The sequence below is a fragment of the Pyrus communis genome, chromosome 7, assembly GCF_041283825.1.
Source record: "Pyrus communis isolate YQ-2024b chromosome 7, ASM4128382v1, whole genome shotgun sequence".
Taxonomy (NCBI): Eukaryota; Viridiplantae; Streptophyta; class Magnoliopsida; order Rosales; family Rosaceae; genus Pyrus; species Pyrus communis.
This window is the reverse complement of record NC_142571.1, coordinates 5923000-5939310: the sequence shown is the minus strand read 5'-3', so window position 1 is coordinate 5939310 and position 16311 is coordinate 5923000. Positions and strand designations below refer to the sequence as shown.

Genomic DNA, 16311 nt, shown 5'->3' with positions numbered 1-16311 from the left:
GCCATCTTAACTGAGTGTTGATGGGTCATTTTGGTATTCAATGTGCAAAGTTAGCTTTAGGTCATTTGATTCGTCAATTGAAGCTTATAATTATTGACTTAATTATCTTACTTATTTGATAATAACATTTGCTTTCCGTATGAAGCATGAAAGCTTTGAATAATACTAATTGTCAATATCCATAAAACTGTCCCTAGACATTCTTACACGTTGATACGTATGACAAATGTATGTATGTATGTATGTATGTATGTATGTATGGTCAAGCTCATCGACAAATAAACAAAGATGACCTTGTGAATTGGGGAGTGAAAGAAAGAATGATGGTGAAATATGATGTGGACAGAAATGATATAAGAGGATTGGTCAAATCTCGCATCCAAGGATAGATGGGATTGGATGAGCAAAGGTAGGGTTTTCGTCCTTTAGGTTAGGGCAACCCCTTCGTTCATACATATGGCTTATTATTTGTTCTTTCTCTTATGGTATTCTTATTTATCGATTGTCTGTGTTTTACTCACTGCGTTTTATGTGTGCTTTTATTTTATAGTGCCAAATGCATAGCTTTTTTTTTGTGTCACTTTTATGACAGCTTTTGGGACCTGTAGGCCTTGTTGCCCGAAATTCATGGGGAGCACTTACCAAAATCTTGGACTCAAATGAAAATTTTATCCTCTTTCGACGAGAAAAAAGGTTAATTTTATTTAGATAATATTTACATATTTTCAACACGTATTTCATTCTTTGCTAATAAAGTATCTTTACAATATCAGCAATGCTCTCCTAAGGTTCTTTTGACCTTTTTTATATGAGTCATAAGATTAATCTTAGGGTAAAAAAATTTATGAGTTTATATAAACCTATTAACCTAAATAAAATCAAAACACACTAACAGGCTTCACGCTCATCCTACCTTCCTGCTTCGCGAGAGAGGAGCAAAATTGCAACCCATTCAATCTCAGAGGAAATCTTTTGTCAAGGACGTCGTCCCAACCCTCCCTCTCTACTGCTACGCTCCCACACTTGAAGATCATCGCTAACAGTTCGAGATCGTCCCTGGGAAGATTGTTCTTCCATCATACAGCAATCTGCAATTAAAATTAAAAGTGAAGCAAAAAAAAAATAAAAAAAAATAAAATAAAAAGGAAGAGTGGAGTCGAGGTTGAACCATCACCAAAAAGGAATATAAAATAGAATGGTGCTATTAGGAGAGCATTAGATGAAACCCAATTAAAAGAAGAATGGTGCTCTCGATTAAATTACAGTTTCCATTCTACTTTTTTTTCAACAGCGGGGAGGGAGAAATTGAAATCAATACAACCACAAAGGAAATACCTTTTCATAGCTTCGAAGAGAATTTTAATTTTCCTAGGGCACTATGAAATCGGGTCGCGTTGCTCTCCTTCAATGTCGAAAATTTGAGCGTGAACCCTATTTTTATTTTTTTTTGGTGTTTTGATTTTGTTTTAGTGTAATAGGATTATATAAACTCAATAGTTTTTCTACCGTTAGATTAATCCTATGACTAATATAAAAGAGGTCCTTACAGGTCCTCAAAAAGACGACCTTAGGAGAGCACTGTTGTTACAATATATAATATGGTGCAACTTGGACGGGTTGGGCGGGTTGGATCATCAATCCAACCCTAACCAACTTTCACAATTTGGGTTTGGGTTGGGTCAAGTTCGGGTTTTAATTGAATTCGGGTTTTTTCAAGTTGGGTTCAGGTTCGCCCAACTTTATCGAGTTCAATATTATAACATACATTGTTTTGCATGTTTTTTCAAATTATGAACCAAACAACATTAATATTAGTTAAAATTTCATTTGCACATCATCAACCACACAAAAGATAAATCAATCAACTTGGAAACTATTTTGAATGTTTCAACCATGAAAAATTGAAATTAAATTACAAGACGTATACCAAATCTTCAACCAAAAGAAATGTAAAAGTGACACTAACATTCATTATCCATTTAAAAACTAACAATAAACTTCAAGTATAGTCATTTCAAATTACACATAATTTATATAATATGAAGTAGGATGGATAATATGTGTATGAGAGGATTCAAGCTCAAAATAGGGTTGGGTTTGGATTGACATGGGCAGGCAAGACATCAACCCAACCCAACCCAATAAATGATCGGGTTGAGGTTGGGTTGGGTTTGGGCGGTTTTTTTCTTCTTTCTAACCCGCCCAATTGGGTTTGAAATCGGGTTGGATATGAACAGATTTGAGCTGACCCAAACCAAATTGCACTCCTAGTATATAAGTTTTATGATCAAACCCGTTCAATTTCTTAATTTTCATTTGAAAATCATCTTTATAGACAAAAAATCATCATTCGAATCATAGATTGTTGAATAATTCAAATGTATCAAATAAATGGATGATTCATCATGAATGTGTTACTTGGACTCACATTATCCATTTGTTACAAACTTTGGAATGCATAAATGATCTTCTATTCAAATGAATTTTTTGTATAGTTGATTTCAAATGATGAAGGAGAAATTGAATGATTCTAATTATAGAACTTATACTATAATAATACATTATTCACAAAAAGTAAAATATGTGCATTCCCATGAATGCAAGTATTATCTTTTATTTGCTCTCAGGTTTTCACTAACCAAACATATTAGCCAATTCTATAATACATGCTTTACTCTTATTTCTTTAATAATTTTTGTTTTCTGAAAGTTCAACGAAACAAAAAAAATAAAATAAAAGTTCCTTCACTCCTTTCATGCACTATTCCTGTGACGGTGATGTTGATCATTTGGATTAGATAATTGAACAAAAGATATTAGTTAGTAGGTCGTTTTATTGTCGTGGCATTTTGTGTTCATGCTGCATAATAGGCTTCTTTTATTTATTTATTATTATTATTTTTTTTTCTAAATGGTAGACTGATATTAGATTTTATTATAATCGAATGTATCCATCAGAACATATCGTTCACCCTGGAAACATATGCAGCCACTTCATGTGATGCTTTACTGCATGATCTTCGAGGCCCTTCATTGTTAGAGGATTAGGGTTTATTCCATTCTAATTCTCTCTAAAATGAGATCTGATTAGAAGAGAGAAGTTTTTTTTTTTTTTTTTGGTCTAATCTTCCTTCAATTCTCTCTTAATGAAAATATATTCTTCACCTTCAAAATACCTTAAATTTAGAGAATTATTATTTCAATCTAGTCATTTAATCAAACGAGGCCTTTCATTATGTTTTGGCCAAAAAACTATTGAAACTGAATTAGCCACGGACAAAGTATAGCATTCTGTATTAGTTATTATTTAAACAAAATTATTACAGAACTAAAACTAAGAAATCTCCAAGGAAAAAAAAAAGAAGAAGAGATGATCTAAAATAAAAATTAGGCATATCTTTGTCGAGTTGAAATTTAGGAAAGGTTATCCAGACATCTCTTTTTATTTCTTACACACTTTTTGGTAATTTTTGTCTCTTAATCTTCTTCAATTTATCCGATCTGACTGCCAAAAACGATAAACAATATGTGAAAAATAAAAAAGAATGTGTTAATATCACACTTCAAAAATTTTAAGGTACGCATGAGAATCATGAGATTCTTCGATTCTGTGAACCCATCATGACGACTGGTGCACCACAAATGGATGGCATATAAAATGGGTTGCGATGTGATAGACACTTTACACAAATAGCTACCTAGCTAGCACCGAGCCATGTAAGAATGAATGAGGATGTCTCGGGATCCTCTTTGTGAGCATCATGAGAATTTTTAAATCGTATCCGTTTACCGTATTTTATGCAATCAGAAATTATTTTAAATATTTTTATTTAAAATTAAATATAAATAGTACCTGATGAAAATTAAACGTACGATATACGATAAACTATTACGATTTAAGAATTTCCAAGATCATCTCAAAGAAATTCAGGAGATAATCCTCCTGGATGTACAATAGCAAATTACATATACAATATTGAACCTTTATCCAACACAGGATGCCATTCTGCTTTATCCAACATAACACAAATGTTTAAAAATATAAAAATACGAAAATTAAATATAAAATTCTAGCGCGGCAACTTAAAAGAATATTTGATTAATCTCTCATATTTTTTAATACAATTAAATGCACATCTCAAGTTTAACTCAATACATGCTTTTTCCTATCTGAATATGAATATTTAATTTCTCTCAAGCCCCTCTTATATGATTAACATATTGGCCATGCACATGGATGATGAACTCTAAATATTCTATTAAAAGATATAAAGGAGGGGGCCAAATTTTAAGGAAAGGAAAGCATCGGCTTAAGACACTTCATCATATATTTCTCTCCCAAAAAATCATTGGTCTCCCAAAAACCTTAGTACGTTCAAGTTACATGAACTACGATGAGATGAAGGATACTCCTAATTGTGTTTCTTGTTATAGTAGATCCTAACTATGAGAGGAAAGAAAAAAAATAATCCTGAGTTTCTGTGGAGTATTTTATTATCTTTGATAATATATCTATTTACACGTTACATAAAACGAGTGACTTTCTTATGCGTTTACTAAGAAACAATTATTATATTATTATAATTGACTTTTCATGTATTTACACATGAATGAAAACATATGCGGATTCACATACAATTTGTATACTGATCTTATCCTCTAAATTATTGTAATAGTTTTAAACACATCCCTCCCTCTAATAATAATAAATTTATAAGGAAAAAAAAAAAAAGACTAGGGTGCTAATTGATCCCATATATACTGTTCTCCTATGTAAACATACTAAATTGTGTCTACCTATGTTAGATCTCTTAAGGAAGAGATCTTAAGGGGGAGAGGGAGGTCTTGAGATATCTACAGTTCTGTCCACTTTTATTAAATCCCTTTGAATACGATTTTTCAGAAAGGTGGACAGAAATGTAGATATACACATGAAGCTATTTAAACAAATATTTAATTACCTGCTTTATTGCGTAGAATGCATTCTTATGTGGGTTATCAACCCACCCATAGTACGTACTGAAATGGGTACTTAACAAGAAAAAACTACTTCTACCAAAGAGGGGCTTATAACTTATATTCAAGCAGTTTATGTACCTGCAGACGATTTGATAGATCCTACCCCACCCATGACAATTGCACATTTAGATGCTACTACTGAACTGTTAAGAGGATTATAGTTGCCAAGGATATCTATCAAACAGTAGATCCCTTAGGTTCAACATCATCTATGGTCCAACATTTAATTAAAGAAACTTGTTAGAAAGGTTTGGCCAATAGAATGATTTTTTTTTTTTTTTTTTTACAAAGGTAGTACTTAATTAAACTGTATAATCTCAAGTAAATATTGAGTAATGTTTAAAGAAAGCGACACTAGCTAGTTGATCCAACATCATTTTGTAACATATTTTATGAACAAAATTATGTAACAGTTTTTTTATTTTTTTATTTTTTTTCCTGCTAATCAATGGTAAGTACGGAATCGGAACTGATACTTCTTTTAATATTGGGAAAAATCACCAGACTTCATTTAATTTAACAATTCATGGCAACATGATAACGAAAACGGCTACGGTTAGTATTTTTTTTGTGTATTATTATTTATCAAGTAAACAAAAGAACTCAATTTCAATACGAAAATATTAAAATTACATCAACGGATAAACCGTGTCAGCATTACAACTCAAATCACCAAATTAAGACAACCCACAAACCTAAATCATGATAATCACCGACACTACATGAAGCAAAGCCACTATTAAACTCATGGAAATTATTGTGGGATAATGGGCGGATCTGCGGAAAACATGATCTCTAGCGGTACATTTACGCACATATAGTAGCTAGCTAATATATAGGTGAAGATGGCAAAAAATACTTAAGTAGATAGCAACGAATTCCTCCAAAAGCAGTTATAACAAAGAGAAAACAAATTTTGCAGAGAGTTTTTAAGAGAGTGATTGGATTGATCATTGAATAAGGAGCACATTTATATGCACCATATCCTCATCAATTTGTATGTATTTCTTTCATTAATGAATATCGTATATATTTCTCAAAAATAAGGAGCACGTTAGAAATTATGATAAAGTACTAAAACTTAAGTATAACTCAGACGGAATCACCACAAAAGACTAAAGAAGGAGAAGAAGGTACGGCATGGGGAGGAGGATCCTCCTCCCCTTATGGCTAGGGTTTCTTTTTGGTCTCAAGAACACTTCGTAGAAATGGAGAAGTTTTTTGAATTATTTATTTTTGTTAAAATTTATCATCATAATTGATGTAAAACAATACGTATCAGTTCTTATGTCCATATTGTCGCCATGATCACACTGGATGCTACTTTTTAAGCACATCAATTCTTGGATAGTTAGTTGTTAAAGGAGGGGAGGGGGAATCAGTGGTAATCTATCGAACCCGAACTAAAGTGTATAAGTATGATTGATTTCCCGGTTGATCTCATTTTAGTTTGAATTCTCTCTCACCATTGTTTAGATTAGTTTAAATAGAATAACGCTTGATAACACACTTATTACATGCATAATAATTGATTATGTACCAACTTATCAACTAATATATATGGTCATAAAATGTATTCCTCTTTACAATAACTAATGTTTCAGCATATTCGAGTATTCAATTTCAAGCACATTCAGTGTCAACATAGAAAATTCAATTCCCACATATAAAAAAGTAAAAGTTACTAAAGAAGTGAAATATTTTATCTCTGCTATTTTATAAGCATATACATTTTATATTTATGTACTTTGGATGTTGAGAATGCTGCGTTTGACACGTTATGATATCCCTCTCCTCCTCCTTGCACCTCTCTCCTCAACTAATACCTTCCCTTTCTCTGCACTCGATCCCCTTTGTTTTCTATTCGTTCTAGGGTTTGAAATTATGGAGCTCTCCTTTGTCCAAAAACCCATAAAATATTGAACCTTGCTATATTAAAATTTATACATATATTTTACTATATTTTTCTTGTTTTCTGTTCTCTTTAGCTCTCTGTGTATGGCTGGCTTAGACTTGGGTTCGGCATCTCGGTTTGTTCATCAGCAGCTCCAACTCCCTGATCTCCACCTCCAAAGACCACCGGACTCCGAAGATGACCACACCACCCCCAACCGCAACAATCTTTTCTCCTCTGACCACCACCAAAATGATGTTGATGATGACAATCCTCATCATCAAGGGCTTGACCTGGTGACCCCAAATTCTGGTTCCGGTGACTCTGGGGGCCGACGCTCCAGAGGTCGGCCCCCAGGGTCTAGAAACAAGCCCAAGCCCCCGGTGATCATAACTCGTGAGAGCGCAAACACCCTAAGAGCACATATTTTGGAAGTCACCAGTGGTTGTGATGTGTTTGATTCCGTTGGCACCTACGCGAGGAAAAGGCAGCGAGGGATTTGTGTTTTGAGTGGGAGTGGAATGGTGACCAACGTGAGCTTGCGCCAGCCAACTGCGGCTGGCGCAGTTGTCACACTGCACGGCAGATTTGAGATTCTTTCATTAACAGGCTCATTTCTGCCACCACCTGCGCCACCTGGAGCCACCAGCCTCACAATATTTTTGGCTGCTGGACAAGGCCAGGTTGTGGGCGGAAATGTTGTGGGAGCACTAATAGCATCTGGACCTGTTATTGTCATAGCCTCATCCTTTACCAACGTGGCTTATGAGAGATTGCCCTTGGAGGAAGAGGAGCAGCTGCAGATGCAGCAGCCTTTGCCACAGTCCTCAGGTGGCGGAGGCGGTGGTGAAGGCAGCGGTGGCGGAGGAGCAAGCAACCCCTTTCCAGATCCATCTTCGGGGCTTCCCTTTTTTAATCTGCCACTCAATAACATGACTCATCAGCTGCAGGTTGATAGTTGGGGAGGAAACTCTGCTGGGCGGCCGCCGTATTGATAGTTTTTGCTAGCTATAGGTCAGGTCAATCAAGGTCAGAGAATCGATCTTTACATTAATATCATCACTCCCATTCCCAACCTTGGACAATTATTTTTCTTGCTTAATTTCTTTCATCTATCCTGTCGTAACTTCATTTTGGTTCCTAATTTGAATTGCTTTTTAATATTGTCTTGTACTGATGATCATCTCCATGGAATGTTGATAGAAGTTTGGATTTTGGAACTCATGACTTTTCTTAATTTGAAATGGTTTCAGAGAATATTTTAGCTTAATTTGAATTTGATATAATACTTGTCAGAATGATATGACTGATAAATAATTTTGTTATAAGTATCACAACCTCCAACATAAGCTTTGATAAAAAATCTAAATTATATAAATTATTAATCAGGTAATATTTTCTGCTAATATTAATACTTAGAGATTTGACATAAAAATGATGATTAACTTGTGCCTTGTCCATCTGTGTAGGATGCGTATATATACCTATAGAAAACATGCTTTCCACTCGAAGGCCATACAATTATATGATATTTGGTCAAGTGAAACTAATATTAAAAACGTGAATTTATATAATTAGATCTCCCTCTCTCTCTCTCTCTCTCTCCCCCCAATATATCTCTCCTATCTTCCACCATAAAGAAAGAAACGACCAAAACCTACTAAAAGAAAGCTCTCACATGATCTGGCCACTTCACGCACATAATCAGATAATCAATTTTCTAACCAAATCATCCTAGCTAGTCTCTTGCACTGTATATAATAAGAGGGGGTTTTTTTAGTTGTTCTCAGTTTTCTATCATTTCTTAAAATATTCCTGATTATCTGGGAGGTTCTTTCATTCAAGAATTAATCCTTAGTTTATATGGTTCGTACATATTGAAGGAGTACTTTTCTTTAAGAAATTAATTCAGATAGACATTAAGGACTAGGAAATGCTTTGTTATGATAATATTATTAAACAATAAGAAAAAAGAAAAGATACTTGAATTCCTTTTTCTTATTGCAAGATTAAATTTGATTCATTCATAATAACAAATACATGGGAAAGGTTGTAAGTGTGGCCTCGTTAAAGAGGACGCACTTCACTCAAACAACAGAGAAAGGAAATCAAACTTTCAGAATAAACCCTAATCTCAGGAATTAGCTAATTTGGCTTCTCTCCAACCTAAGTCGCAAAATCAGCGAATACCAGTGCGAACCTCACACAGCAGCATGAGCTTCCATGGAGGGTAAGGCTGCGATAAACTAACCAAAACTACCTATTAATTCACGAGGCTTAATCGATAACACTGTTTATATGTTTGTTGATTCAGGTTGATTTTATATTATGATTTAGGGCACTTGATTTCACACATGTTTTCACCCCTAAAAAATTCCATCAGGGCACTTCGTATCTCATTACAAGAAATTAATGTGAATACTATGAATAATTATTTCTCTGTGGTATGGTTGTGGTATGCAGTTTATAGTCTTTTAACTAAGAGGTGATGATATATAGGAGTTTGAAAAATAAGGCAACGAATATATTGTCTATAGTATAGTCACTAGTGTTTATACCTTTGAGATTTATATGCGCAAGATGTGCATTTTATGTTGTGTTACTTAATGTTAAGAGTTTTAAAGAGAGACTAGTGGACCAGTACTAATCAATATCGATATTGTTCCCAACTTAGTCACATGACCTATATATATACCTATATATATATATATATTGAGTCCAACAAAGGTGGAGCTTTATACAGAAGAAAATCAATGCAATTAGAAGTGAAACCACTTAACTTAAGTTGAGATCTATTTAGTAAGATTTCCGGCATGAGACACAAAGTGCCTCATCTTTGTTCATAGTATCCACATTAAGTTTCCTTATCATATACTTTCTTACAATCTGGTGCGAAATTGATTTTCCCCATGTACGCAACATCTCTTCTTCAATTCAAGCAGCCAAATATAAAGAAATTAGTCCCAAACAACAAATCCGGAGTACAGGTATACATATACACTCTACCCTCTCCTATTCACATTAGAAACCAAGCATTTGGATTTCCATTGCTAAAGGTTTGGGAGCATAAACATAGTGAATGAAATATGGAGCCTTGGTAATTGATTACCGTCTTTCTTTTGTTTCTTCCTTTTTCTGTGGTTTGGGAGCAACAACGTCTCTTTTGTTTTAACCTCCACCACTTTTACCTCTTCCTTAACTTCTATAACCTTGGTAATTGATTACCGTCTTTCTTCTCCTCCCTTTTCTCTTTCTTTTCCTCCTTCTCTGGTGGTTTTGGGGAACCCTTCTCCTTCTCTTTTGTGTCTTCCTTTTTCTGTGGTTTCGAGGGCACAAGTTCTGCATGTTTGTGCACCTTTTTTTTCTTTCACAAATACGATATTAGTTTTTCAGGCTCGATTGTTCCTTCCACTGCTAGAGTTTGAGCTTTCATGTCAGTTTTACATTGTGAATACCTACATACATCGTTGATATATATATGTTCTTTAGAAGAAAAAAAAAACCCTAAATTATACACAAACAAACTTTGGAAATCATACCTTTGTTCTTTATTAACTTCTTCAAATCTTACTCGCATTTGTCGCAATGCATGTGAAACTTCACCACTATTGTCGTGAAATTGCCTTCGGAATAAAAGGACAGAATTGGTTATTCTAATGCTTTCATTTCATCGATTATAGCTTATTGAAATTTTGAAAAATAGGGCTTATATCCATGTGTAAACTACTATATGAAAGGTTTCTCAAACTCATTATATGACATGGGATAAAGTGTAAGAATGCTGGCCTGCTCAACATTATAACAGATTTAGAACATCTAACTCAAAACAAATTGGCAATCATGGAGCGGTCTAAACTCTGTTAAACTACTATGTGAGGCTTCTTAGAGTTCTGTGTGGGATTTAAACACACCTAAGAATTGATTAGCAACTAAGCACTCAAAAATATCACCAACAATGTATCTTGTGTACTTAACTTTGGCGGATGTCTACACTAGTGCACTGATTAAACAATAAATAAAATGTAAAGTGGAAACTAAACGCCAACTTTTAAGGAAAAGAACCCGCCATGACTGTTGATTAAACAGACTATCAATGAAATGTAATTGATGACAATCAAATAATTCACCTGGATTGTTAAGTAGTGGTAACCATATTAAGCAATAAAATATTTGAAGTATATGGGTGAGAGAGAGCACCATCTCTTTGGTTTCTTTCAGAGCTTTTTTCTCTATTACTGTGCTTTCCTTGATCTGAATTTTGGGTGATACCAACTCGATCCTTTTCTTACAAAGTTTCTCTAGCCGTTTCTGAATTTTTGTTGGGTCGAAAACTCCTTTGCCTTTATTTCGCCTTTCTCCATATCAACCTCTACAGTATGAGCACCTGGCGACGCATGTTTACATAATGCTCCGTTAGGTGGCTCAAGTATGGACCATGTAATACAAAGGGAAATAAAAATAAGGAAACACACTCGCATATAATATGATAATGTTATTTCGATCGTCCATATATACTACGTACGAGACAGGTGATTAATTACTTTACATACTATGAGCATAAATAATGTATATTAATACAAAATCAATAGTCCAAATTTACAATCTGACAACATAATCATGGTATTATTTTTTTTATCTCAACCTTGGAGACATGAAAAACTCCACATGCTCTACAAATTTCATTTCTTCACGCAGTAAAAGTTTTTGTTCTCCTGAAAAACAAACACGATGGCTCATTGAGTAATTTGTTTCTCAGTTTTTATAGGCTTCACTCTTTGGCCTTCAAAGAGGCTTAGTGAATCCTTTGATTGTTGTTTGTAAGGCATGCCACCGTTGGCTTCAGCCATAAAACAAAATAATATGTTGTATTTACAATAGGTTATATGCATATGTGATACTTGCACCACAAGTAAATAAAACTTCTTTGTCAAAACTGGTTGTGCCAATGTTTGGCTTTAGTTTGGTTCTTTCTGATGCCTTGCATGTTAAAAGCTTTAATTATTTCTCAGCATTAGACTAGAAACTACTGAGATGAGATTGAATATAAACTGGTTATATTCAAATACATTACTTCAGTCATTCACAACAGAAAAAGTGAAGATAGTAACATAAGTAGTAAGTACATAACTGAAATTGATATTAAAAATACTAAATATCACAAAACAAGTATATATATATATATATACATAAATGAACTTAAAACATTTGATAAAAACTCTTATCGGATTGGATTCAAGGTTGTCAGATTGAGTTAAAGATGCTTCCTTGTAAAGGATCTCAACCAAAGAGATAAACCTATGTAATGAATGGTAAATCGATATTACACAATGAGATGGTAGCAAATCAAATTCTAATTGGTCTTAGAGTCTAAAGGAAGGTTCCCTAGAGTTCTAAGGTGTTGGTTTCAAAGTGATCTTTTAGCAAGGCAAAACGGATGAAACAAATAAAGGTCTAGCTTTAGTTGTTAAGCTTGAAGCCTATTTTGTTGAATGATTTGAGTGTCCTTTGTTCTAAAATCTTTACTTGTATTTATAGACCTTTCACTTCCTTCTTCAATGCTTCCTATGTTTCACTTGAAACTGACCTAGGATTACTTTCCAGAAAGTATTGCATCAATAGAAAAGTAATCCAAAATATCTAGGCAGTGAATGCAGATTAGCATAATCAAGACGGTGATTTAGCCTAAATCTCTTATCATCTTCCCTTAAAATAATAATCAAAGTACTTTGCATTCAATGCTCGTAGCAGTGGAGAGGAAAAACTGGGGCTTGGTTTATTCGACAAGTGAAAGTGGTTTGGGCCATACATTGTTCATTTAGAGTGAATTAAAGGTCCAAACTCTATTTTCTTGGGCCAAAACCAAGGCCCAATAATTTTTTTAGTGTAAACAGTTTTTGTTTTTATGTTTACCTTACCAAAAAAAAAAAAAAAAAAAATTATTGGCACATACATACACATATATTTTTTTGAGATGTAAGCTTGTTGCAAATCAACAAAGTTCAAATTTTGCAGTTTGTTTTTGTTCTTCATTTTCATTTCTGTTTTAAGTGTGTTGTTTTAGTTAGGGGTGGTTTTGGTACATTACCGTACCAAAACCTCTGTACCAATTACCATACCAAATATTTGGTACGGCAAAATCTATTACTATTACCGTACCAAAATTTCGGTATACCAAATAGTTTAGTTGGTATGGTATGCTAATGGCAATTGCCACTTTGTTTTACGCCACTTAATTTGCCCAAAATCTAATATTTTTTAATTAATGTAGAAGTGTAAAAAATATATATAAACGCTTGTAATGACAAGCTTTACAACTTTCGTGAAGAGCTTAACTTTGAAATTCACCATTATAATCATATAAATAATAGATTAAAATTTAACCGTTGATTGTTGTTTACATTTACGCTTCATTTTTCTCATCAAATTTTTTTTTTTTTTCAGATTTTCTTTTTTGAAAATATGATCTATTAGAGGATGCAGGAAGATGAACGATTTGGATCGTTGATATTATGTTCAGAGTTTTACGGTTACTAAAAATATTGCTTGATGTTTATAAAGTTTCTACAAACTATATGACATCGACTCATATTTCAATTAACCGTAAATATTGAACCGTGATATCAAATATCTGAATCGTTCATCTTCTTACATCCGCCAGATGATCATGTTTTCAAAAAAGAAAATTTTAAAAATGAAATTCAATAAGAAGAATAAAGCATAAATGACAATCGACGGTTAAATATAAATTTAAGGTTTATGGATTATAGCGTTGGATTTTGAAGCTGACTTCTTCATGAAAGTTGTAAAGTTTGTCACTATGAGTGATTGTTTTTTTTTATTTTTTATTTACATTTTTTACACTTCTACAATAATTATTATTAATTTTATTAATTTTGCCCTCAAATAATGATATGAATAAATACATAATATAATATTAATAATATTGATAGGATGGTATACCACCGGTACTGGTTTTGGACACCAGTCCCATACCGAAACAGTATGGTACGGTACCAATATTGTACCATTACCAATTGGTACAAATTTTTGGTAATAATTTGGTATGGTATGGTTGGTAGGGCGGTTGGTACGGTAATTTGGTAAAAATTTCTACCCCTAGTTTTAGTTGCAACGTACGGCTAGGCTTAGAACAATTTAAGGGCTTGTTTAGGGCAGCTGTCATAGCAATTGTGTAGAGTAAATGATGTATGGGCAGAACACGTGAGTAGTTTTAAGAGAGTGGCTCGTGCAGAGCGTGGGAATCTCCTACAATCATGTTGATATTTCCCTTTGTTTTCGGATCCAAGATGTAATGCTGAATGTGTGAATGAAATGGAGCTATGAACTCCACCTTTCTTCTTCCTTAAGCTCAAATAGCTTAAGAACAATCTTCTCTTTCCAAAATTGAATAAAATTCAGCAAAATATGATTCAATTCAATTAACAAACACTAACATGGCCTCAGAACTTGGTTTGATTTGAATCAAGGGGCATCAACTGTGACTGTGGTTTCTGGCTTTTTAAAGAACAACTTAGACAACTCGTAGTTGCGGTGGTGGATGTAGAACTAATCTTCGAGCTCCAGTGTTTACCAGAGTGAACTACGACTTTTGGTGTATCCGAATAAAGACGATCACCAAGTCGCACAACCTCTAGAAGTTCGTTGAAGAAGGATATGAACTTCCCTCAAATTCGTATGAAGAAATCACCAAGAAGCAACAAATCGCTGCTCACGAACTGATTGCTCATGATGCTAGAGCGTTAGTGTTGATACAAATTGCAATCTCTGATGAGATATTTGGAGTTTTTTTTTTTTTTTTTTCCTTGTGGCATTGTTATTAACAAGTTTTTCTTCCTTATTGAGTACTTTTTGCTATTCGTAATGTGCTTGATTTTTATTTAGATGCTTGATCACCATCTAGGTTTCAATTAAGTTGATTCGATGCAAGTTAGAGAAGATGTCATACTTAACTTGAGTTTAGTTTCTTGCAATTGATACCATAAACACTAATAGGAATTTTAGTACCTACGAAAAGAAGGTAAAAATCACACAAAATACTTGCAAGAGTACAAGGATGTTGTAATATAAATGCTCATGTAAGGTCGTTCTCTACAATGACTATTTAAATAATTTATGTAAAACCAATTCCTAATTAACTACTTCAAACTAAAAAATTTAGAAAAGAGATTTTGAAATTTGGTAATATTAAAAATGAATTTTAATTAAAAACCAAGTAGCATATTCGGCCAAAATTAAGAACACAAAAGAAAAGAGTTTTTGAATACCAATTTATAAAAGCACTAGGGTTCCACCATCACCCAGCAATCCTATGTATTTTTTACCAATTACTTAGATGTACACATGCCACTTTGAAGGTTAGGTTTTCCTAATATATATTATACTTGGAACCTCCAACATAGAATGTATATCTAACATGCAATCTGTCCGGATGTTCGGATCAAATATGAACATGAGAGACTCATTATGTTTTGTGAAAACTCTTTGAAAAACCATGCAACCCTTAAGACGTGGTGTTCATCTTAAGTAAAATTACAATTTTGAACACAAGAAGCCAGAATCAATTTCAGGGAACCTTCAGACCAAAATTGCATCAAATTACTTTTCTAAAAATCCTAATGGTGATCAAGCATTAAGACAATTAGATAGTTTAAAATGGTGATCAATATTTCAAAGCATGTATGCAATCAATCATAAGCAATCAAATAAAAATTACATATTCATGCTAAGGCTCAAGGCTTTGCCCTAGCAAAACGGATTAGTTACGCATATTCATAATTAAAATCAAAGAAAATATTATTATGAATAAAAAGATTGAAAACACCTTAAAGTAAAAGTTTGAAATTCTTCAAGAACCGTAGCCAATTTCCTATCTCCCAAGTCGCATAAAAGAAGAAGAAGTAAAGGCTTAGGGCCGGCCATAGCCTTATATCGCTCTACATAAACGATCTCTCAATAAAAGTCTTTGGCTCCAACTAGGAAACCAATTAATAATAAAATATACTAGAAAATAAAGTCCTAATTAAGCTAGGAGAATTTTCCAGGGAACTGTCCAGCCACGTTTTAGCCTAAAATATCCTCCAAATCCGGCCCATGATAGCTTGTTTTAAAGATCAAAATAGTCTGAACACATCTCCAGAAAAGGCCGAATCCAAAATAGGTTATCTTGGGCTCCAAAACTAGCAATCAAGCCCAAAACGTCACTCTTCCATCACCGCGCACTGCTCCTTTATTCTATCGTCAGAAAATATTCGCTTAGTGGAAAAATCTGATATTTTGACACAATCAAGCTAAGCAACTTATGAACGTCCTCCAATTAGAATTACTCCAAAATTCATTCATTTGGCTACATTTTGCCCCAAATGAAGTCAAAAGTCTTAT

The 16311-nt window shown here is 33.6% G+C and overlaps 2 pseudogenes across 1 annotated transcript; one reads left to right on the top strand and one right to left on the bottom strand.

Annotated features, from left to right (window-relative positions):
* Nucleotides 1–6787: 6787 nt before the first annotated feature.
* LOC137733210 (AT-hook motif nuclear-localized protein 23 pseudogene) lies at nt 6788–8182 on the top strand (annotated as a pseudogene). Its single transcript, XR_015964617.1, has one exon. The product of XR_015964617.1 is annotated as an AT-hook motif nuclear-localized protein 23 pseudogene (transcript).
* Nucleotides 8183–9928: 1746 nt separating this feature from the next.
* Nucleotides 9929–11390, bottom strand: LOC148695513 (heavy metal-associated isoprenylated plant protein 4-like; annotated as a pseudogene).
* Nucleotides 11391–16311: the final 4921 nt, after the last annotated feature.